At 34.5% G+C, this 12,388-nt stretch overlaps 1 protein-coding gene across 2 annotated transcripts in view; it reads right to left on the bottom strand.

Moving 5' to 3' along the window:
* Positions 1-12,124, bottom strand: part of LOC126975936 (facilitated trehalose transporter Tret1-like) — an 87,372-nt gene extending 75,248 nt beyond the window's left edge. The window contains exon 1 of one of the 2 annotated variants that reach the window (XM_050824066.1): positions 11,990-12,124. The gene's annotated coding sequence lies outside the window, so the exon portion shown is untranslated. The remainder of the gene's footprint in view (positions 1-11,989) is intronic. The other variant, XM_050824057.1, reaches the window with a different exon arrangement.
* Positions 12,125-12,388: the final 264 nt, after the last annotated feature.

The following is a 12,388-nucleotide window of genomic DNA, read 5'->3' as shown; positions in this document are numbered from 1 at the left end:
GTATAGATTGATAGCCGTTAACTTTACAAAAAAAAATCACCTGCTTTATTTGCATCGGATCTAGCGCGCTTCCATATTATACAACATGTGCAATAAATTATGAATATAAATAGCAATTTAGCGTTCGTTATAAATATATAATTTATTTTAGTGTCCTATCAGCTTTGCGCGTTATTTTAAACGATACCAGTTTTTACTTCTGAATGAACGAAGAATAATAATCGAATGCTCGTGCTAATGTTATTTTTATCACATAAAGATGGATATTGCGAATATGTTTATACTATCCCTTAACCATATAGATTTGTGTTTCAATATTGCCACATACATACTTAGTCTGGCCAAATATACTGCTACAATTAAAAATAAACAATATCTTACATTTGAATTTGGAATGTGTCATTTTTATATGATTGTTCATTGAGTTTTCTCAATTTGGAGTCAAAGGTACATTGTACAATATTTTGTGATATTAAAATGGAGTGGGGTGATAAAGAGTATCGAATCGTTGTGACTGCATTACACAAAATAGGTATGGAGCCAAATGAAATTTTTAAAACTCTCCATACGCTTGGTATTAGTAAAATGTTTGTGTACCGGGCTATTAATAGGTACAATGAGACCTCCTCTGTTTGTGACAGAAAAAGATCTGGCCGTCCACGTAGTGTTCGTACGAAAAAGGTGGTCAAAGTAGTAAGGGAAAGAGTTCGAAGATATCCTGTGCCAAAGCAAAAGATTTTATCTTGGGAGAAGAACCATGTGGCGTATTTTAAAAGATGACTTAGGACTTGCATTATAAAACAAAGTCCTCCGCCGCGTCTGTCTGTCTGTCTGTTCGCGATAAACTCAAAAACTACTGCACCGATTTTCATGCTGATTTCATTAATGGATAGCGTGATTCTCGAGAAAGGTTTTTAGTGTATAAAATGTTAAGTTTCTTTTACATTAACGATTTTTGTTGGAGATGACGAAAACAAAGTGTCGTCTAGGAGCTTTCAACGAAGACACTGTCTAAACCTTTTGAGATATAACAAAATATTGTATGATGGAATTGTGTATCTTATATAGGTCTACAGAAAAGTCAGTGATGGCATATGTCTATCTCTTAAGGATAACATGCTATATCGTTTTTAATACTTAAAAAATTGGCAATTATAGAGCGCTAATGTAAAAGCTGTTTACACAAATACGATATTAATCCTTATCATTTTATTACTACATATTATAAAATCGTTAATTTTTAATGGCTTTAGACTACGTTATTTCCGAATACTCATGTATATATTTTTTTTATTGACAGAACATCGACGTCTGTCGGGCCAGCAAGTATAGTATAGATTAAACGTTTGTACAAGAACTTCATATTACGCTGTTGGATATAAATTAACTGCATAGAGGTCTGGATAAACATTAAATTTGAATTAAAATTAATTATTCAAGGATTACTTTAAAAGAAATCATTATATTATCGCCTATCAGTTCTGTCATTGCATTTTTATTAAAACAAATATGCAATGATTTAAATCTTAAATCAATCAATCGAAAAAGTATTCCGGGCAACAATGAGCACATATTTTTGGTGCAAAAAGGACGCTGTGATTAAAACAGTGAGAGAAAAAAACCTGTGTGTGTCATTGTTAAGGCAGCTAGCGAAAGCAGGTCAAAATCGTCCAAGAGGGAATTTTCGGTGTATCCTCTTACACTTTCCGTACCCGGTTTACACTTTTCCTATAAAATAGTCTACCTGCATTTTCTAGCACATTTATCATGGGGTGTGCTCAGAGTTGCGCAGGCGTCAAAATGCGAAATTCCACCTACATCATGTTCCACCAGTGGGAGGCTCCTATGCACAGTATGCCGACTAGATTATGGGTACCACAACGGCGCCTATTTCTGCTGTGAAGCAGTAGTAATGTGTAAGCATTACTGTGTTTCGTTCTGAAAGGTGCCGTAGCTAGTAAAATTACTGGGCAAATGTGACTTAACATATTAGGTGATGAGCGCAGTTGCAGTGCCACTCAGAATTTTTGGGTTTTTCAAGAATCCTTAGCAGCACTGCATTGTAATGGGCAGATCGTTTCAATTACCATCAGCTGAACGTCATTAAAAAATGGGATTCTACAACTGCTCGTTTTGCGAGAAACTTTTGCGCAATTTCGAAACTTTGCCAAACTTTTGAAACTCCGCATAGCGTTTGTGGAATCAACTACCAGCATGTTTTCTGAGAATACTCCCACTTTTAAGGTTGGCAACACACGTCTTGACCTATTGGGGATGTCTATGAGCGATTGCTTCACTAATTCTCATAAAGTGAACCTCTTGTCTGTTTGCCCCTTCTTATAAGAAAAAAATTTCATTAAAACGTTCTTAAAACTGCTCTTTTTTAATTCCAATTTAGCTATTTTATTATTTTAAGCACAAATCTGCCAAAACAGATGAAATGGTCTGATAAAATGTAATATATTTATAACTAATTTATTCATAGCCTAGTAGTTTAGATATGATAATAAAGACAACTTACATCAATTGAACAAACAAACAGAAACGCTGACAAAGACATAAAATAGTATTTCCGTCATTTTCACTCCTAACAATTTTTGTAAACAACTTTTTACAAAACACCCCGTAAAAATATAATTAATTATCAAAGCCAAGAGTTTTGTCAACTCTAGTAAGCTGTCATGTCAGGGAAACAGATTATTAAGCAGAAAAGCGTACGTACATATTTTACTTCATAATTGTCTACTTTTATAGTTTTCTATTTTTCATTTATAAATGTTTGCTACCTCAATACAAGGATGTCATTATACTCAAGTACTGGCTTCAAAAAATGTTAAGTTGGAAAAAATGGTTATGAGACAGTGTATTTCTCCGACTGCACAACGGTTGCCAAAATGGAACAGCGTGTTAGATCGGTTTTCGCACACAAGCCATATCCTGACGAGCGAGGTTGTGTATTGAGCAAGCAAATTTGCTGTATTGCAAGCTGTAAATTTAACGTTTATTATGAAAAATTAAGCGTTTAGGTTGTTTCGTTAGGTTAGCTTTTTTAAAATTTATGTCTTTCCGCGAATTAGGTATTAATTACTCTTTAATTTTACTGAAAATCAGTGAAAATAATAATGTTTTTTTATTTTTTGGGGTATTGAACGGACTCGATATATAATAATATAATAATAATAATAATAATGACACACTCTTAAACAAATTATCTTGTCCCAAACTAGGCATAGCCTGTACCATTCATCATATAAATGATTGCACCTACCGGGATTCGAACCCGGGACTTCTAGCTTCGTAGTCAGGGTCACTAACCATTCGGCTATATCGGTCGATATAAGGCCCCATTTAACCTCCTTTCGGTTTTACAGGTCGTTATGTAATACCCTGTATAACAATCTCTTTCATGCGCTCTCTTATTAGTTGCTTGTCAAATCCAGGTATATACTTTATCGTAAAACTATTGTAGTAATGAGATGCAGCCCGCTGACAGATATTACAGACCTTATCTGCTAACATTACAAACAGATAATTTATTTGTATATAAATGAATATATTATATTAAATATTTTAAATATAATATTGAATGACTATAACAAACCGCGTGTTTTTAATAATATTATTCTAAGATCTTTAGAGCATACGTCTTAGACTTTGCTCAGAGTTATGTAGAGGGTTAAGGTTAGGGACCGAGCCAATGGCCTTGAGGAATCGACCGGAGCTAGGTTATCTTCCACATACAAGATCGCCATAGTTTTATTTCAGAATTAGAAGCACTTTTAATTTACAAACATAATACAAATTTCTTTACAATAATAATAAAGATATATCATGTTACATAGTATTGGTAAACAGATAATAATTTTGCATACCTATCTTATCAAGATTGATTGATTAACATGGCTCCAACTGTAAAAGTTAGGGGTACATTTTTGGTGATGTTTTTTCGCACTGTCTATTAAAGATAGAAATGTAAAGAAAAAATGAATGTTCTTCTCATATTCTGTATACATATAATTATTTTTGGTAAAAGTAAAAGATTTATACAAACAGTTACGAAACGATTTCAAATATGCGCTATTTTGGTGTTTTCTCGGGATTTTTATAAACATCGCTTTGTTGTTCGACTTTTTAAAATTCCCGTGTAATATACGAATCGGTGAAGTTAGGTCGTTGTAATCAGTCTTTGTCATGTAAGTGTTTGTAGCACTGACCTGTATAAATACCACTGCACGGACTGTTTCATATGTTTGACAGCAAATTGTATGTGCCTATTTGAAGCGCCACTCACGAGCGTCCAGATAACTAATTTTGACGTATTAATACAAATGGCTGCGAAGGAACGTACAATACTCGGTAGTATTTTTGCATTTTGAATTAATTTCGTTCGTTTTCCGTGTTATTTATACGTCAAGAATCAACGTAATAAAATGTACCATTTTTTTTTGTAAATAGTTTCCCAACATCTATCAATGTTTGCTGAGGTTGTTATCACTAGTTTTAGTACCGCAGACTCTCGCTAAATGGCCAACAGCGCCAAAATGGCGAATATCAAACAGGCACAAAAGCATTTTGACAGCCGCCAGTCCAGTGGTAACTAGTAAAGGTCAGTGTTTTGTACAATTTTTCTGTCAAATGACTATAAATATGAAAGCAAAGATTGCGCTTAGCTTAAACTCAGCTGAGTGTTACATGAGTAATGTCTGAGCAAAATCTAAGTACGTTCTATAGATCACAGCCTTAATCCAGTCGAGTAGGTTAAAAAAACAGTGACACTCCGGACTCCTATACATACAAAAGGAGTCTTACGGCCGTTTTCAATAACGATTCGCTAGTTACGGATACATTGCTGTTACATCTTATCTATCCATAGTTATTTCTAATATAGTTATACGGCTGTTTCCAATAACCTAGCTATCCTTAGTTTAACTTACTGGAGGTAGACAAATCTATCCTTTTACGCTTACTAACATTTCAATAACCTATTGACAGATAGCATTGGACTATAACTATATTGGACATAACTATGGATAAATAAGATCTTGTCATTAAACGGTGACAGCAATGTATCCGTAAGTTAAAAGTAAGTGTCAAAGGATAGATTTGTCTACCTCTAGTAAGTTAAACTAAGGATAGATAGGTTATTGAAAACGGCCGTTAGACGTTATTCGTTATCTTTGTATTTTATCTTTTTTTATGCATATTTATAAGGATAGTGATCTTTTATTTTTTATTAATTTAGAGCATTGATAACAAGATTTTCAGCTCAAAATAGAAGGAAAAAACAATATTTATATTTTCAAATTCTTCAATATACTCGATTATAGGCTCCGTTAGGTTTATGAACAAACAATTCCTTGATGTAGAGATCTTAGACGGCCATTTTGAATCATAATGACAGTTGATCACAAATTACATACACACCTTCTAGAAAACGGACCTAGCAAAAATTGCCATCTCTAATTGGTTTTTTACTTGATGGCAAGACAAATGATAGGTCTAGCCACAGACTTAAAATATAGAGGTTAGACAGAGTGCGAGAGAGAAGTACATCCCTAACGGAGATACAGCAAGATAGAAAAGAAAAGCGATATATTGTTATGGAACCGATTGACGAGTCTTTTACCAGTGGGAGGCTCCTTTGCACCGGATGCCGGCTAGATGCCGTGAAGCAGTAATATGTAAGCATTACTGCGTTTCGGTCTAAAGGGTGAGGTGGCTAGTGAAATTAGTATTATACTGGGCAAATGAGTCTTAACATCTTATGTCTCAAGGTGACGTAGTGGCGCTCAGAATTTATGGGTTTTCCAATAATCCTGAGTGGCATGCATTGTAATGGGCAGGGCGTATCAAGTACCGTCAGCTGAACGTCCTGCTCGTCTCGTCCCTTGTTAACACACAAATCAAAATTGAACATGTATTATCGGGCTGTCATGTCTACGCATGTATTTTCTAAGTCTATGGATCTAGCTAATGATAGTTCGTTTATTCCCCGCGATATTATTATGTCGTTATTGCGAAGTAATAGGAAAAAAAGTGTGTGAGTACCGAGTACTTATGTACGCACACTAAGTTTACTTCTTTGGCGTAAAAAAACAAAAATTTGCCATTGGGGCTTCTTAGCATAGGATGCCGCCTAAATTATGGATATCATGTTGGTAGTGATCCTAATTCATCTGCGTAGTGACTGTTACTTAAGGCAGGTGCATCAATATGCTGTTAAGGTTGTGGTTTAAGTCAAATTAAACGTTAACAGTAACGCTTACATTAACATAAACTGCGGAATGTGTTGCACCATCGTATTCCTTGGCATAGTTAAAGTAAAAAAGTGTAATATCAAGTCAATATTTATACAATAGTCAAATATTTATTTTATTTTTTTACCAGTGGGAGGCTCCTTTCTGCCGTGAAGCAGTAATGTGTTAACATTATTGTGTTTCAGTCTGAAGGGCGCCGTAGCTAGTGAAATTACTAGGCAAATGAGGCTTAACATATTATGAAGTCTCAAGGTGACGAGCGCAGTTGTAGTGCCGCTCATTTTTTTTGAGTTTTTGAAGAATCCTGAGCGGCACGACCTACTCGTGTTGTCCCTTATTTTCATAAAAAAAAACCTTAAAATAATTTATTCCTCGTGCTATTCTACGTTTGTAGAAAGTACAATAATGTAAAAATCTTACAAAGATGGCTTTCACAGTTAATTCATGAATATTAACGAATACGGCTGTATGGGCTCTAACCTTTTGCTTGTCCTAATAATGGATAAAGAAACAAAAATAACGTCAAAAAGGTGCAAACGTCATTACGTTTAATGAAATTTGTCAGTGATCTGTCAAATGTCAATAATTGTTAAATGTCAATGTTTGAACAACATATTTTAGGAACAAACTTCAACCTAATACTTTTGTGTTAAAGTGATGCGCGCGCATCTAAAAATTTCACTCTCAACATTTTTTCATAACGCGCCTAAAGACAGCTTAGCGAAACTCAGAAACAAGCGATTGTATGAAACGTGCAGTCATTGATAGATTGACAGGTGACGGCTATAATCTTGTAAAAAACGGAGATAGCCGAAATCCACTTATGCTTAAGAAACTATAAAAATTCAGTCTATTTCTTACTTGTGATAAAAATCTTAATTATCGTTGACTTTTCTGTCCTAATAAACTTAACGACGGTAACTCACCTTATCCGTGCACGCTGTATGTCAATGGGACCGCGTATAGCTTACCAGCGATATAAAGTTTGTATGGAAATTACAATTCACGCGTAATATAAGGCGATAAGAAAGACTTATCGGGTATATTGGGACAGTTTCAGATTACTGACAGGTAATTAATTACTGACAGTAGAAGGTAGTAATTTATCTCTATCTGAAGATAGTTAGTCGCCATAATATTGTAAAATACTAATTCAAACATATTATGTAAAATCACTGCACTTTTCATACTAAACTAAATTTCAATTTTTACTTAGACATTCCCGCCTCTTGTGACGTAGTATTTATATTCTCTTTCCCTAAAGAAGTCTAACTTCAAAAGCATGTAAGATTAAAGGCAAGAAGGTATGAAGATAACTGAAATAAGTATGTAACAAGAAAACTTCTTGCAGATTTTCCAGAATAAAATTTTGGAATGAAACGTTCTTATAATGTGTTGTACTTTTGTTTATCTTTATTTTATTTATTTATCAGTACATAGTATAAAACAAAGTCGCTTTCTCTGTCCCTATATCCCTATGTATGCTTAAATCATTAAAACTACGCGTCGGATTTTGATGCGGTTTTTTTAATAGATACAGTGATTGAAGAAGGTTTATATGTATAATAACATCCCTTAAATAGTGGAGAAATACTGTTATTTTTGAGGTTTCTAATGTGATGTCGTAAATAATTAGTTTTTCCGCTTACATTACAAACGCAGGCTACGAGATATATCAAAATAATGTACAAAGTTTTTTTTTTATATTTTTTTCATTGAATGACATAGGCTTTATACTCGTGCGATGCCGGAGCGGACCGCCAGTACTTTAATAAAACGGTGTAAACCAATTACAATATTAAAGTAAATAATTAATTACAAACTAAACACATTACACGAATAAAATTGTTAATAAATACAAAGTTTACTGTAAATAACTAACAATTAATTTACATCCAAATACCGTTCATCCATTTCTCTCACAAAAACGCAAGCACTCTGTTAAAATCGTCTGCCATCCATCCGCAAAAAAATCACAAGCAGGGTTGGCTTCGAGAAGAGCGTTGAGAGCAGAGAGACCTCGGTATAGGTGAGTTGGTGCGAGCCGTAGTACGATGTTTCGGACTCGCGAACAAATGTTTTAAAAGCAGTTCAGGGGTTTCATAAGATCAGCAAGATTGCTATAATTACATGAGTAACTTTATTATGTGCAACGGTGCTTGTATAAAATAACCGAAATTATTAACTATAATTATTGTAAAAACTACTTAAGGTAGCAATGTTATTTACTCTCTATTTATTAAGCTTAGATTAAGGATTGGTCTCCGCTGTGCTCCAGCTAGATACTATACTACCTAAGAGCAATAGCTTTTTTATTACGGCAACTATTAGATCACTTGAGTGCGTGGCATCTTGACACTCAATGGCATCTTTCAAATTTTGTAACGCTTCATGTAATTTTATATTGAAATTAATAAAATACAAAATAATTACTGATGATATGTGATCCCAGTGTCTTTCTTATAATATTATTTTTACAAAGTTTTAATATGCAACCCGGCATTTTAGTTTTAATTATTAGCAAACTTTAACAGAACATGTAGCACGTTAACATCACACATTACGCCCACTTGGGCGTAATATTAGTTGGCGCACTTTGCGACTGCGTCTGCGGTATTTAGTTGGAGCACAGCGGAGACCAATCCTTAATCTAAGTTATTTAGTTTTGCCACTTTTTTTTATGGAATAGGAGGACAAACGAGCGTACGGGTCACCTGTTGTTAAGTGATCACCGCCGCCCACAATCTCTTGCAACACCAGAGGAATCACAGGAGCGTTGCCGGCCTTTAAGGAAGGTGTACGCGCTTTTTTTGAAGGTACCCATGTCGTATCGTCCCGGAAACAAGGAAGCTCATTCCACAGCTTTGTAGTAGAAGAAAGCTCCTTGAAAACCGCACTGTAGACTTTTTGTGATAGTATCCATTTAAATGACTATCTTCAACTTGTTTTGACTAAAACTCATAATATATTCTAGTAATTTATTATAACATATTATAATACATAGGCCCATTAAAGAATTAATAACTTTAGCTATTAAGGATATGCTAATTTAAGATTGTTTTTTGTTTTAAATTAAGTGTTTATCACAACTTTTATATTCTCCGTGAATATAAGCGGCAAAATACACTTGATCACAGTTAACGTACTGAGACCCCTAATAGAATACGTGCGTAACTCTTAGGCCTAATCTATAGAGCAAACTTAGAAATTTCTCAGACTTTACTTACAGTAAACTTTGGTGAGTAAGCTTAGTAGAATCTTTGATTTCGTTTTTATAGTCATTTGACAGCTGAAATTATACTCAGCTTAAGCTAAGATAGCCCAGTGCAAGAATCATGTTCGGGTTTTATCACCCTTTTCTTTAACTTTACGGATGTAAAGTCTAAGTTAAGTTTTTAAGTTTTTTTTAAGTTTGGTCGCTCAGAGGGCAATTAAGAGGGCTATGCTAGAAGTTTACGAGCGGGATCGAATCAGAAATGAGGAGATCCGTAGGGAAAAAAAAGTCACTGAAATAGCCCAAATGATTGCGAAACTGAAGCAGCAGGTACATAGTTCCACGGACATATGGCCGTTGGGACAGTAAAGTCCTCGAATTGCGAACACGTACCGGAAGACGCAGTTGGTAGGCCCCCCACAAGATGGACCGACGATCTGGTCAAGATCGCTGGAATACGTTGGATGAGCGCAGCGCAGGACCGATCGTTGTGGAGATTTTTGGGGGAGGCCTTTGTCCAGCAGTGGACGTCTTCCGGATGATGATGATGGTGATGAAAGCCAAAGAACGCTCTACAATCTAATTAATCCAATAAAGTGGTTGCACATTATTGCATAGAGATAGAAATACGTCCCTGAGATACGCTAGTTTACCAGATACCCAAGTTTCTGTGTAAAGAATGCCACCGTTAATGGATTTATATTGTAGTAGTTCTTAGCAATATACTTGGGATTTGGTTATTCACAAAAAAAATAAGAGAACAGTTACTAACCCTTAAAGAAATCCCGCTAATTCCATACCTAAACGGTTCAGATTGTACTTATGACGATTTTGATCTCAAAAGTCTGGTCAAAGTTTAATAAAACAATATTTTTGAAATTTTCTAACGGCATTTATTTTTGAATGAACGGATTTCCACGCGGTTTTTTGAGCCTCATAAATAATCTTTGAGTTTCAATTGATCGAACTCGGAATTTCGAAGTAATGCCGAAAAACACATTTTTCGGTTTTCTTTCGTCAACGATAACTAACGAACGATTTTAACCTGCGTGGTGGCTATCGACGTACCATTTTGATGTTAAGAGCTGATTAGTTTTTGGAATCGATCAGTAAAGCCGTTTAATAATTATTACAAAAAAACACATGAAAAATACAACGAAGTTTTTTAGAGATTTCTTAAAATCTACGGTTCTGAATCCGTGTATGTAGACCTGGTATTAATGTTAACAAACCACGTTGCTCCAAGTGCCTGTTTAACCTGATTCCTGCCGCCCAATGCCACCTTCGCACGACACGCCACAAATTAGCATATAATCCCCACCATCTGAATGTATGGCGGTGAACTTTCTTCCACGTACTACAAAGTTGTGGAATGAGCTTCCATGTGCGGTGTTTTCGGGACGATATGACATGGGTACTTTAAAAAAAAAAGCGCGTACACCTTCCTGTTAGGCCGGCAAAGTCTTGTGATTCCTCTGGTGTTTCAAGAAAATGTGGGTGGCGGTGATCACTAAATAGCAGGTGATTTTTCTATAAAAACACGTAATATATCTGCTATAAGACATTATTGTGTGAATAATTGTAACTAATTATTATATACTTACTAAGAACTTGGATTATTGTGTTGAGTTGTATGTTTTAAACAGTTTTTTTTTAAAGATTGCGCGTTAATAAAGGCACTTTATCTGTGAACAACCTTCACTTATGGCTGTTTTCAATAAAGTATCTCTAGTTACGGATACATTGCTGTCACTCTTATCTATCCATAGTTATGTCCAATATAGTTATACTCCAATGCTTTATGTCGATAGATTATTGAAATGTATCTAAGTAAACGTAAAACGATAGATTTGTCTACCTCTAGTAAGTTAAACTAAGGATAGACAGGTTATTGAAAACGGCCGTAAATCGATAGAGTGCGTCAATTTGAATGTATCTGTATAGTAAATGAAACTTTTACTTACGAACAATCACGTGGTCAGTTTATTTTTTTATAAAAATAAACACGAAATATATCTGCTATATATATATTCGATGATAAGACATTATTATGTGAATAATTGTAACTTGAGATTGAGATTTAAATTTTATATGGTATCTTACTTAAACGAGCTTGTGGTAACGTATAAAAAGGAGGTTGTTTGCCAGTTTAAGTTTGTATAAAGCTTACTTCTAAAAAATTGCTTGACCGTTGCACGATATTGCATAATAATTCCTGAGTTATATTCACGAGCTTTCTCATTCAGAATGTTTAATTTATCACTATTCTTTCATTAAGTGTTTAAATGCACTTAAATTATTTATTATTCAATAAAAAATAGTGAAATAAACTCCTACTATGTACTAATTAAACAACGTTAATTCAATTAAAAATCACATACTGAATTTCCGATTTAAAATAACAGTTAACACTTTAAGTACCTAAATTAAATCTTGATTAATCGGTAATTTACTAATCAATATTAACACAAATTTAATTAATTATAAGTAAATAATTTTAGGTATAGTAATTAGTTACTTAATCAAACACTATTCCAAGCTTTTGTCTGGCACAACACAATTTAAAAACACATTCACTGTTGGTTCTGGAGTCGATTAGAACCGATTATTTTATTACCGAGTGATCGAATGGATACGATCGTCCTTCGTCAACCGGTGAGTGAAACTGAATCGCCGTTGAGTTAGCCGTTCGTTACTCTGTGAACGACAACTATTCACAGTCCACGGTGTGATTTACTATTAAATTCAATTTGATATATACGTTATTCACCATTTTTCATCTTAATACATAAATCCAGTGTCCTGATGTTTGTTTCCAGTGAACTCCTAAACTAATGAACGGATTTTAATCGGGATAATTACTAGAGAGTGGCTTAGTCCAACTTAAGAGATAGAGATTCGATTTGGGACGATTCGA

This window comes from Leptidea sinapis, chromosome 2, assembly GCF_905404315.1.
Source record: "Leptidea sinapis chromosome 2, ilLepSina1.1, whole genome shotgun sequence".
Taxonomy (NCBI): domain Eukaryota; kingdom Metazoa; phylum Arthropoda; class Insecta; order Lepidoptera; family Pieridae; genus Leptidea; species Leptidea sinapis.
Note: the sequence above shows the minus strand (reverse complement) of the source record. Positions and strands in the feature narration are given on the sequence as shown.